At 48.9% G+C, this 10,663-nt stretch overlaps 1 long non-coding RNA gene across 1 annotated transcript; it reads right to left on the reverse strand.

The window, feature by feature from the left end:
* Positions 1–5,292: 5,292 nt before the first annotated feature.
* LOC106025832 (uncharacterized) lies at positions 5,293–10,653 on the reverse strand. Its single transcript, XR_001199398.2, has 2 exons — positions 10,523–10,653; positions 5,293–5,971 (listed from the first exon to the last, which is right to left on the reverse strand). It is a non-coding gene; the product is annotated as an uncharacterized LOC106025832 (long non-coding RNA).
* Between the last annotated feature and the right edge of the window lie 10 nt (positions 10,654–10,663).

The following is a 10,663-nucleotide window of genomic DNA, read 5'->3' on the forward strand; positions in this document are numbered from 1 at the left end:
AAGTATGGTACCTAAGTGACACAAAAGAAAATCACACCTAAATTCATGCCTAGGAATGCCTGCAGGCCACGCTAAAAACTCAATATTCTCTTCCCCCTTCAGAAGCCTATTATATCAGGATCCGTTGGTACTGGGTTTGGGTTCCCTTTTTCTGTAACTTCCGATATTCAGGTAACGGCCTGAGAGTGGGAATTTGGACATCAGTAATTGAGTATTTGTTGAGTGCCCACTCCTGTGCCACCTGCTGGGGGCACACGGAGATAGCGTGCACGCTCTTTGCTGCTTTCTGGCTGTGACTTCCCCCTACCTGGTCTCAAAGCGATCCTGCAGCGGTCGGTCACAGCCTCCTGCACAGCGCCCTCTGCTGGCTGCAAGAGGCGGCTATTCCCGCCTTGCGGAAAGTCCAGCCAGTTCCTGCTCCCTTCACCTCGGCGGGCTCCCCACGGCCAGCCCCGGTGGCTCAGCCCTGGCTCCGCACACTCCCTGAGCCCCCTTCTCACCTCCGGCCAGCAGCGTCCTCCGAGGCAGCCGCGCGCCCTCAGCTCCCTTACCTCCTTGAGTCTTTTTCACGCTTCTCCTAGTGTAGATGGTGAAAAGGCCACCATCTACACAATTCCTCTCTAAGGAGTTAGGACGGGCCATCTAAAGCCAGCTGGTCTGGCTATCGCTTCAGTGAACTCACAGTCCACACTGGGACTTCAGAGAGAACCATCGGACCCGCGGACAGGAAGATTCTCAGGGAAGCATGTTTTCTTGTGCAAGGCAGCAAAGTAGCCTTGGTCACCAGAGACTGGTCAGTGGAGCAGCAGCCCACCTGGATAAGCAAACTCCTATGTCCAGGGGCTTTCAAACGCCCCGTATACAGCTGGGGGACTTTGGAACTCATCACCCTAGTCCAGAGATCCAGGCATCCTGTCTTTCCTCTACAAACGCTCTATTCTCTAAAAATTATCAAAGCGTCAGCTTTAGTCACTTCTTCAGCCCTCACGCTCTTGGGAAGGTGCCCATGGGCCCCTAAAATAACCCATATGCTTTGCTCTTCTCCATTAGCCTGGTACGCATTTGCTTCCCAGCTCCAGCCAAAGAGGCCACAGAACCAAGGGCAATAGCCGATCTCTCCCTGCCTCTAACCTCTCTGCCTTATTTTCTCCTCTCAAGTCTGTTATCACTGAGCGTTCATACTTTACTTACATCCCCTCACAGTAGGGTCAGCCCCAGAGCACAGGGATTGCTGTCCTGTTTCTCCGGAATCCACACCCATAGGGCATACAGAAGGCGCTCAGAGATCAGCTGAATAGATGTATAAGAAAATCCGTCTCCTTCTCCTGCAGTTTACCCAGATCCTGCCCTCGCTTTAGCCGTGGGAACCAGAGAAGGCCCCATCTGCCTTCCTCTCCCAGGTCCTACCTCACCCAGAGTGGTCAGTTTGGCCTGCAAGTCCTGCTCTGTCTGACCCCTGGGCTTTCCTCAGTCTGCCTGGGCCCCCGCCATCCAATTCGGTTTTGCAGCTTCTACCCCCCAGGAGAGTCCAGAGTAGGATCAGCCCTCCAGGGAGAAGGTCAATGACCACCCAGTCCTGGAGCCCTGAGGAAGAGAGGGAGGGGCTGCTGTACAGCTGTGGAAGAGGGCCTGCCCCAGTCAGGAACCAAGACTGCAAGCCCTGTCCCACGGAGGCTGCATCCTCTCCCAGTGCTGATTTGGGCTCTGAAAAACAAAACCATCTTGCATGGCAGCCCGGCCCCCAAGGCAAAGCCGTGGGAAGAGGACAGCTTTCAGGAAGGGAAGCAGCCCTCCCTTCCTGACTCTGCAGTGTGGGTCCCTGCAGCTCTGCAGAGCAGCCTCACCGCCCTGGAGATGCTAGGAACCCCAAGCTCCAGGCACCCAGAGGCCTCGTCTGGTCCTCCTCAACTTTACCTCCGGGCCCAAAGCAGGGCCCTGGGACCCAAAGGATTCAAAAATTTGTGCACTGACATCAGTAAGAATCACTGCACTTATGGAGAACCTACAATATAGCCACCCGTGGCAATCCTGTGTCATCCTTCCCACTCTTACATGAAGAAAACAAGGCTCAGGCACGTGAAGGACTTAACTGCCCGAGTCCATCCTGTCATGTCTTAGTTGGCCTGTGCTGCCTACAACAGAATACAACAGACTGGCCATCTTAGTCTTCTCACAGTTCTGGAGGTTTAAAGTCCAAGCTTTCTGGTATCTCTTCTTTTAAGGGCACTAATCCCATCATGCGGGCCCACCCTTGTGACCTTCTCTAATTACCTAATTACCTCCCAACCCATCTTCAGAGGCAATCACACTGAGCATTAGAGCTTTAATGTGTGAATGGGGGGAGTGGGGACACCAAAACAGCCCACCAGACAAAATTATTTGGGTTGATGACTTGCTGGCACTCATCCTAAGAAGATATGGGACTGAGATTATTCTCCAAAGTTAGCCTTCCCATTAAGTGAACTCATCTTCTTCCCAAGAAAGGCCTACAGAGAGACAGGGAACAGTGGTGCCTGATGAAGGGCCCCAGCAATGCTCCCAGGGTGCTTGGCAACAGCTCAGTGGACCAGAGCCCCCCTCCAAGTTAAACATTTCTCTGAGACTAGAGAATCCTTGCCCGTCTTGGTGTCTGATCTAAAACGCTCATCCTCCCTGCAAAGCCAACTTCAGGCTTGTCCTGAAAAACAGAAAGAGCCACGGTGCAGAGGCCCTTCACTGGGTCTGACAGCCCAAACGGCACATGCAGGAGTGCCCAGAGCATCCCCAACATCTGCCATCCTCTGTCCCCAGTGACATTGCTTCCATTACTCTTAGGCCTTAAATTATCCTTCATGTGGCTGTGAATTCAGAGCATGGCTTCTGTCTTCCAGATTAAACAGTGATCACGGAGTGAAAGACAGGCATTGTGATGGGGAGTTGGGGGACAGGAATTATTCCAGACCTGGAGTCAGGGATACCGTCACAATTAATTGTAAGAAAGTTGTGAGCTTCCCAGAAGCTGAGGAAAAAAGAGTTCATCAGTTTTTACCCAAAAACATAGAGTCAGAAACAGCAACACAGAACTATGCAGTGATTTTCAACCGGTGTTTTACACAGCAAGGAAGACTGAAGTCAAGATGCTTACAATCGCCTTACCCTTCACCACCTTTCCCAGAGCTAAGGCAGCTCAGAATTTATGGTTCCGTGTCCAATTCTGTTCAGACACAGATTCCAGGGCAAAGCACAAAAGCCATAAAAATCCCCAAATCTGACTTCACATCCTGACTCTAGCACCCACTAACTACAATTTTAGGGAAAATTGTGCCCTATTTTCCCATTCTGTAAAATAGGTATCAATGTGCTCACTTCCTGGGGGGCTTTTTCAGTTTATAGTCGGTACTAGGCTAGCATTTAGTATGGACTCTCACTTAAGTAGCTGTTGAAGAATATATTGCCCCAAAGTATGCACCTTTGAAGTAAAAATCATTTTTGAGCTAAAGGCAAGAACCAGCAAATAGAGGGAAAGCACTCTTTCTGCGTTCTCCTTTTGCTGCCTAAAGTGGGATATAAATTCTTCTCTACTCTAGAAGCTGACGCTTTAGCAGCCCAGAAATAGCGCCAGAGGACTCAGCAAGCAAACCTGCTCAGTTTCCAGTCCTGACGAACCAAGGCTTTCTTCCGTCCTGCTGCTTCTCACGAGCGTGTTGTTCTGCCATGGAGATGCTACATAAGCCGGAACTCTGAACTACACGCAAACGTTTCCTCTCATAACCTGTCTCTCATTAGGGAAGCCTCTCCCAGCTAAGAACGCAGAAGGATCAAGGGAAAAGTACTTTCCTCCCCTACATTGTTATTACCCATTGTGCCACTTGGCCAGAAAATAATTGCACACTGTTCTATGTGCAAAACAGTATTTTAGTGGAAAAGGCAGGCATGTGCTCTTGCAATCCATGGTGGCTAAAATCCCAGCTGCTCAGCTGCCATCCTCAGGGTCCCAGGAGGACAGGGACTAATTCTGTCTCAGCCTTGGATTCGAGCCCCTGCCCTGCCGCTTGTGACTTGTTACCTGCCTGGGCAACATGCTGGGGATTCTTTTCCATTTTCCACATCTGTGATGAAGATAGTAAAAACCAAACTCCTTGAACATCTCTTATCTGTGCCAGGAACTCGTGTGAATGTTTCCCAGTGATTATCTCAGGTAATCCACAATTGTATCTGGACCACATCTGCCCAACCCTTTTATCTTGGTACCACTTATGAGGGAGACAACAAGAGGGCATTTTGCAAAGCATCCCCATTCAAGCCTTCTCATTGGTGCCAGCAGCACTCGGAGTGTACAGAGACCTGATGACCTCCACCTTCCCTCACACCAGCGGCCCTGCCCAAACCAATGACACAGTACACCCTTGCACAAGAACCCCCAGCCGAGCCTGCTCACAGACATTAGAAAAGACAGAGGCCAAATGGGACCCAGGGGTCCACATGGCTGCCCCCAGGCCCGAAGCCCAGGGAAGGAGCAAGAGGATGATCTGTGCTGAGCACCGTGACCTGCAGGTTGCCGAGCAGGTCCCAGAACACAAGAGGACATAAAGCCCAGCACCTTTCCAAGGGTGCAGGTCCCTGCTCCCCCTCTCTCCCCTTCAGGATGCGTTTACAGGTAGTAGGTGAGAGAACCCAGGCTCCAGGCTCTGCAGTCAGATAAAATTCAGAATCTGGGGAGACTTGCGGGATTCCAGCTCTGCACAAACATCCCCCTAACCCAGCTAGGTGACCTGAGCTATTTACTTAATAATGTGCAGCTTCTCATCTCTTAAAGGGGGGGTTCCGATAGTGTCACCCTTGTGAGTTTTTGAGAAAACAGCATTAATGAATATAGTGTGGCAGTCCTCGGGCATGTGGTCCATACCCCACACAAGTCAGTAATGGTCCTCTTTCCTTTCCCCAGTAGCTCCATTCCTTTGGGTTTCTGGCTAACTCAACCACTCTAAGTCCTAGCTTCACTAGTTTATTTCTCTCAGGTCCTAAGCTTATCATGGGGTGTACCCACCCCACCCCATGTTGAACCCACCTTCGGACGCCCCACCCATCACCTAATTCTCTGTTCACACCTTCTCATGCTAGCTCTGAAGGTCCTCATGTTATCCCATCTTTTTACTGCTATTGAAAAATCACTCCCCAAAATTTCTCTTCTGTTTTAATTCACTCACCCAAAGCCCGAGAAAGCCAAGAGGGTGGGAATGGTATTGGGGCCCTGGCCTAGGACCACCAATTTCCCACTCAGGGGTACAAGAACAGAATAAAACACTGGCGAGATATGTATATATATTTTTTTATTTACAAGAAACTAATAAGGACTAAGACCCCAAGGCACAGAGTCCTTGGCCTTTATTAGGTGAACAGCTTGATTGGGGGTGTGCTGGTGGGCTGCAGGAGGTGATGGGGAGGAGCTGCTGGTGCGAGAAAGGCTCAAGGATTTGAAGAACAAAGCCCTTCTGGAAACACACATAGGAACAGAGCGTAGTTAACTCATAACCTGATTATCTGCTGAGAATACTGAGCTAGAAGAAATTTGGGAGTCTTGCTTTGAGGCACCAGGATTTCCCAGACTGTTTGCTGGTTTCGGTCCTAGGCTTTGACCTGGAGATTAATTTCTTCTTCACACCAGCCACGGCGCTCACCACAAGTCATTTAGGCTAAAGACAGACTCTAGATTCAATTTATTTTTGTTAATTTATTCATATCAATCGCTGCCTGCTCTGCACCATGTCAAGCCAGTCCCCAGCAGCATGGTTCCTCCCATCTGGTTCTTCTGTCCTCTTCTCCAGGCACCTAGCAGGCTGTTTCCAAGTCCCCTGTCCTTGAGCAGGATCTTGTGACCAATTTTGACCAATGAAATTAGAGTATGATGAGACCCATCCATAGGCTGAGGCAATGGGAGGCCCCAGAGACATTCTGAAGGCTTTCTCTTCCGGTTGGTGACAGGCATGGAGGCCTAGAGTGAAGATGGAAGAGTCACAAATCAGAATGTCTCATTAAGTCATCACACAGAGAACAGCTGTCCTGGATGGTTATCAGGGCAGCAGTCATTTAGCAAGGGAGAGAAACAAACTTAAGTTACTGATGAATCTGGCCAACAATGACCAGCCCCCAACACCGAAAAAGCCCAAACATAGGAACAAAAGGCCTATGCCATGGCCACGTTACAAGAGCCTAACCACAAGAACAAGGAAATACCCATGTAATGGAGAGCCCTGCTGCCAACCTCCTCCAGAGAAAGACACATTACACAGAAAGTACAAGAGCCACCCACAGCTCTTAGCCCATGACGGAAACAATACCTACCCCTCCTTTTAACTATGATAACCTGCTCAGCTTCGCCCTGGGCGCCTTGTCATGTTCCGCTGGGTAAAGTGCCACTTCTGCTTGCTTTGATTAAAATCCTTCATGTTGACCTTGCAGGGAGCTAAAGTCCTCACTTTGTAAAAACCCTCAGCCTCTGTAAGAAGAGGGCACCCACATAGTGTGAGTGCTACACCTCCCCTAGAGTAGCCTGATTGCACAATGTAAGGGAGGAAAAAAGGCTTATCCCCCCCCCCTTTTTTTTGCTCTTGTGGCTTGTGCTGTCTTCCACCACTTTTAATGTTTGATCTTGTACCATACCACCCTGCCTTGGAGCCAGCTGATTATGGACAGAAACCTCCATAAACTGTGAGCTAAATAAACCTTTTTTTCCTTAATTTTTAGGTATTTTGTCTCAGCAAATAGAAAAGTAACCAAAGCAATGTTTAATTTGGCTCAGTGGTGTCACAGGGTTTGATCACATAGTCAGCTGACTTCAAGGCAATCAGAAAGAAATAAGTGAAGGACCAGGTACAGTACCCAAGATCATGCCACCATGACCCAGCCAAACATACCCATCAGTTTGTTCGTGGGCAGCTCCCAAGCCAATTACATTGATCCAATCAAGTTTGACCATCACATCCTACTCTGGTAAACTTGACACTCGAACGTATTTTCTTAAACTGTAGTTCATCCCCAAATAAACACAAGCTCATGGTTCTGCCTGACATGCTACCACTATCCTGTATAACTGAAAATCAAATAATCCTTTTCCCAAAGTCTCAATAGTTCCAGTACTCATCAAAAGATCAGAAATATCTCCTGAGAGGAGAAACATTAGCTGTGAATCTCTGTAAAAATAAAAAACAAATTACATAATTCCAAAGAGAAAACTAAGAGGACAGAAAAGAATTGAACCAATGCAAAACCAAAACCAAGCAAGGCAAACAGTAAGTCCTGTAGCTCCACACCTGTCATCTGGGACACACAGCACTGAAATATGAGTCCCAAAGGACTTGGCCCACGTTCTTCCTTGTTGTGACCCACATGACCTCTCTTTGACTGTCTGTGCTCCCTGCCTGCAGCTTTCCTCGGAAAATGCTCCTGACAGCATGATCTCCTGTAGCTCTGCTCTGCATTGCGTCTGGCTTCATCATGACTTCATGGACTGTCCTCTCAGGGGTTCCTTGCCTGGCGTCTCAGACTTTCCTTTGAAATCTGGGTGAAAGCTTCCCGCATCCCACAACTCTTGCATTTTGCAAGCTGGTGAAACCAGCACCACATGAACAATGCCAAGATCTACCACCAACACAGGCCAGCGTAACAAGTCCTCCCTGAGTCACGGATGCAGCAGTCAGTAAGTGCTCAGATGGCTGAGCACAGTGAAATTAATCCAGGGAACCAATACCAAAGGGATTCTTTCTGGGGCAGGGGTCTCTAGGACACGTTGCAAAAGAAAGGTTGACGCCTTTGTAATTTGAGCCTGTGATGAGTGAAAGGGTTTTGGCCCAGACAGGACACTGTAGCCAGGAAAGCCTCAACCTGAAGCAGGAAGCTCCTATCTCCCCCGCCCCTGGAAATTTACCTATGGCGTCAAACCTAGGACCAATGGGCTACCTGCGCATCCCTAATTCTCCCCTTAGGTTCCACCTCAAACCGAGGCTACTTATGTGCCTCACTCCACGTGTTCCGCCAGAGGGGACGCCAGCGGTGGGGGATGCCGGGCCGGCAACTCTTTCACCGGTCATCTCTCTCCGTGTTCTCAGAATAAAGGCCGCTTTTTGTTTTATACTTTTCATCTTTTGGAAATAATCCTATCAATGAGTAGGGTCTTTTTGATTTGCGAGAAGCCTTCAAGGTATATTTCTTCTTGTCCCTGTACTAAGTACTTGGTTCCTTCTTAATGGCACTAATCTCTTCAGCAGCCACACCTCCTTCGGCCCCAATTTTACACATGGTTTCTTCTGAGCCACAATATACTTTAACATTTTCTGCCCTGGATTTTGCCCCTGATTCTCACTGTAAACTTAGCCAACATATGCCACAGCCCAGATGACTGAAATTTCCTTCACCAGATCAATTTGTCTATAGCCTTTAATTTCAGTCTCCTGCAGTCTCAAGTCCCAGGTAAAATGTAAACAAACTTTTCTGCCAGAGTCTAACACACATGGCCTCAAATCCAGCGCCCAATAGAGTCCTCGCTCCCAAGTGAAATCTTTTGAACCTGATCTTTCCTATCAACATTCCTAGCTGGGTGTGGTGGTGCATGTCTGTAATCCCAGCACTCAGGAGGCAGAGAAAAGAGGACTGCTGTGAGTTTGAAGCCAGCCTGGGTACAAAGCAAGACCCTGTTTCAAAACCAAAACAAACAGACGAGGAGAAAGTTCCTATCAGCCTTCTAGTCCTCTGATCTCTCTCCAGAAGGATTCACAGGGCTCTGCTCCCAGCAGTCTCAGGCTTCCCCAGCCTGCATGCCCTGACTTTTTCAAATTCCTCCCATAAGCCAGTTCCAAAGGTTTCTAAATCATAAGGTCTTGTGTGGTCACGTTAAAAGCTGCACAGCAAGAAAAACAACCAACAGAGGGAAAAGACAACCATAGAATTAGAGAAAAATTTTTGCTAGCTATACATCAGTCAAAAGGCTCATATCTGGAATACATAAAGAACTCCAAGGGATTAGACTCCCCAGAATAAAAAACCCAAGCAAAAATGGGCGTGCAAAATGAAGACACTCCAGAGAAGATGTACAAATGTGCAATAAATATGTGAAGAAATGCTTTTGCTGACCTTTAGAGAAATGCACATTAAAACAACACTGAGAGTCCATCTTACCCCAGAAAGAATGGTTATTGATAGAACTGTGGGGCAGCGGTGGCTGAAAAGATAAGAATGATCTTTATTTTAAGAATGCGAGGAGAGACACACACCCCCCAGCCCCTGGGGTGCGGCATCTCCCTCCCCTCCCCCAGGGTCGTCGATCTCTGTGGGATCTCTCTGTGGGACACTTGGAGTGAAGGCATATATGTAGCTTAGGTTTGGGGTGGAGCCTGAGGGGGCATTAGTGATGCACAGGTAGCCCATTGGCACTTGTTGGCACCAGGGGCAAATTTCTAGGGGTGGGGGAAGATGGAGCTCCTTGGTTCCACCTGAGGCTTTACCAGCTACAGTGACCTGTCTGGGCCAAAATCCTTTCAGTTATCATCAAGAAATCAAATAATAACACACTGCTGAGACTGTAGGGGAAAAGAAGCTCACATATTGCTAGTGGGAATCACTAAGAAGACTCCTCAAAAAAGCTGAAGCTACAAATCCCATTTGACCCAGCTATTCTGCCTTCTAAGAATCTTCCCCAAAGAGTTAAACACCTCAGCTACAATGTTACATGCACACCCACGTTTATAGAAGGGCAGTTCCCAACACCTACATCTTAGAGGTGGCCCAGTGTCTCTCAACAGATGAATGGAGAAAGAAAGAGGTATTTACATACAAAGGAGAATGTCTCTGCCATAAAAAAAGATAAACCTGAGTCTTGTAGAAAAATGAGTGTACCCTGGGGCCATACATCAGACACCCCACTTAAATATACCTTGGTTTCTCTCATAGGAGAAATCTAAAGAATAAATGAAGAGCAATAAATAAAAGACCACAGGAAGCATGTGGATGGATCTTCCTTAAAGGGAAACGGGACTGAGAGGTGAGGGTGGGAAATAAGGGAGAAAAAAAGGAATTCAGAGGCGCTAAGGACATCACCTCCCCACGGGGAATGTAGACGCTGCACCACAAACACGCACTAATGAAAAAAGAATCTGTGGATATTCAAGGTCAAGATAAACAGAAAAAGAGTAAGTATAGAGGGGGAGAGGGGAAGGGAGAGGAGGGGAGAAGAAGAGGGAAGAGAGCTACAGAGACCGGCAGGCAGGCAGCAGATAGTACACCCTAGGGTTAGGGGGAGGAAGAAAGGGGACAGCAGGGTGGCGTCCCCATGCGCCCCCACCGCGCTCCCATCTCCAGCACAGCTCCAGGGACCCACGCTCACGTGGCGCCACCTCCGGGCGCTTGCTGCTTTGGGGAAGGGACGTGTGGGATCTTGTCCCCAAAATTAATCACTGCCCAAAAGGGAAGGGGCAGGGTGCCTCTGTCAGGAGGGCTCCTGGAGAGCTGGGGTCCCTGTGAGCTTGGCTACTAGGGTCATCAAACCGCGAACCTTGGTCAAATGGAGCAACAGGGGCAAAGGGCTGCAGGAGGAGGCCAGATGGGCGGAAAGGGGCAAGAGTGTGCGGCGGGTGGGGCCACAGTCAGCTCCCAGCAGAGAAGGAAGCCATGTGACTGGCGCTGGCCGACCTCG

The sequence above is a fragment of the Cavia porcellus genome, unplaced genomic scaffold (genome assembly GCF_034190915.1).
Source record: "Cavia porcellus strain 051 isolate PalLab524CR breed Dunkin Hartley unplaced genomic scaffold, mCavPor4.1 scaffold_10, whole genome shotgun sequence".
Lineage (NCBI taxonomy): Eukaryota > Metazoa > Chordata > Mammalia > Rodentia > Caviidae > Cavia > Cavia porcellus.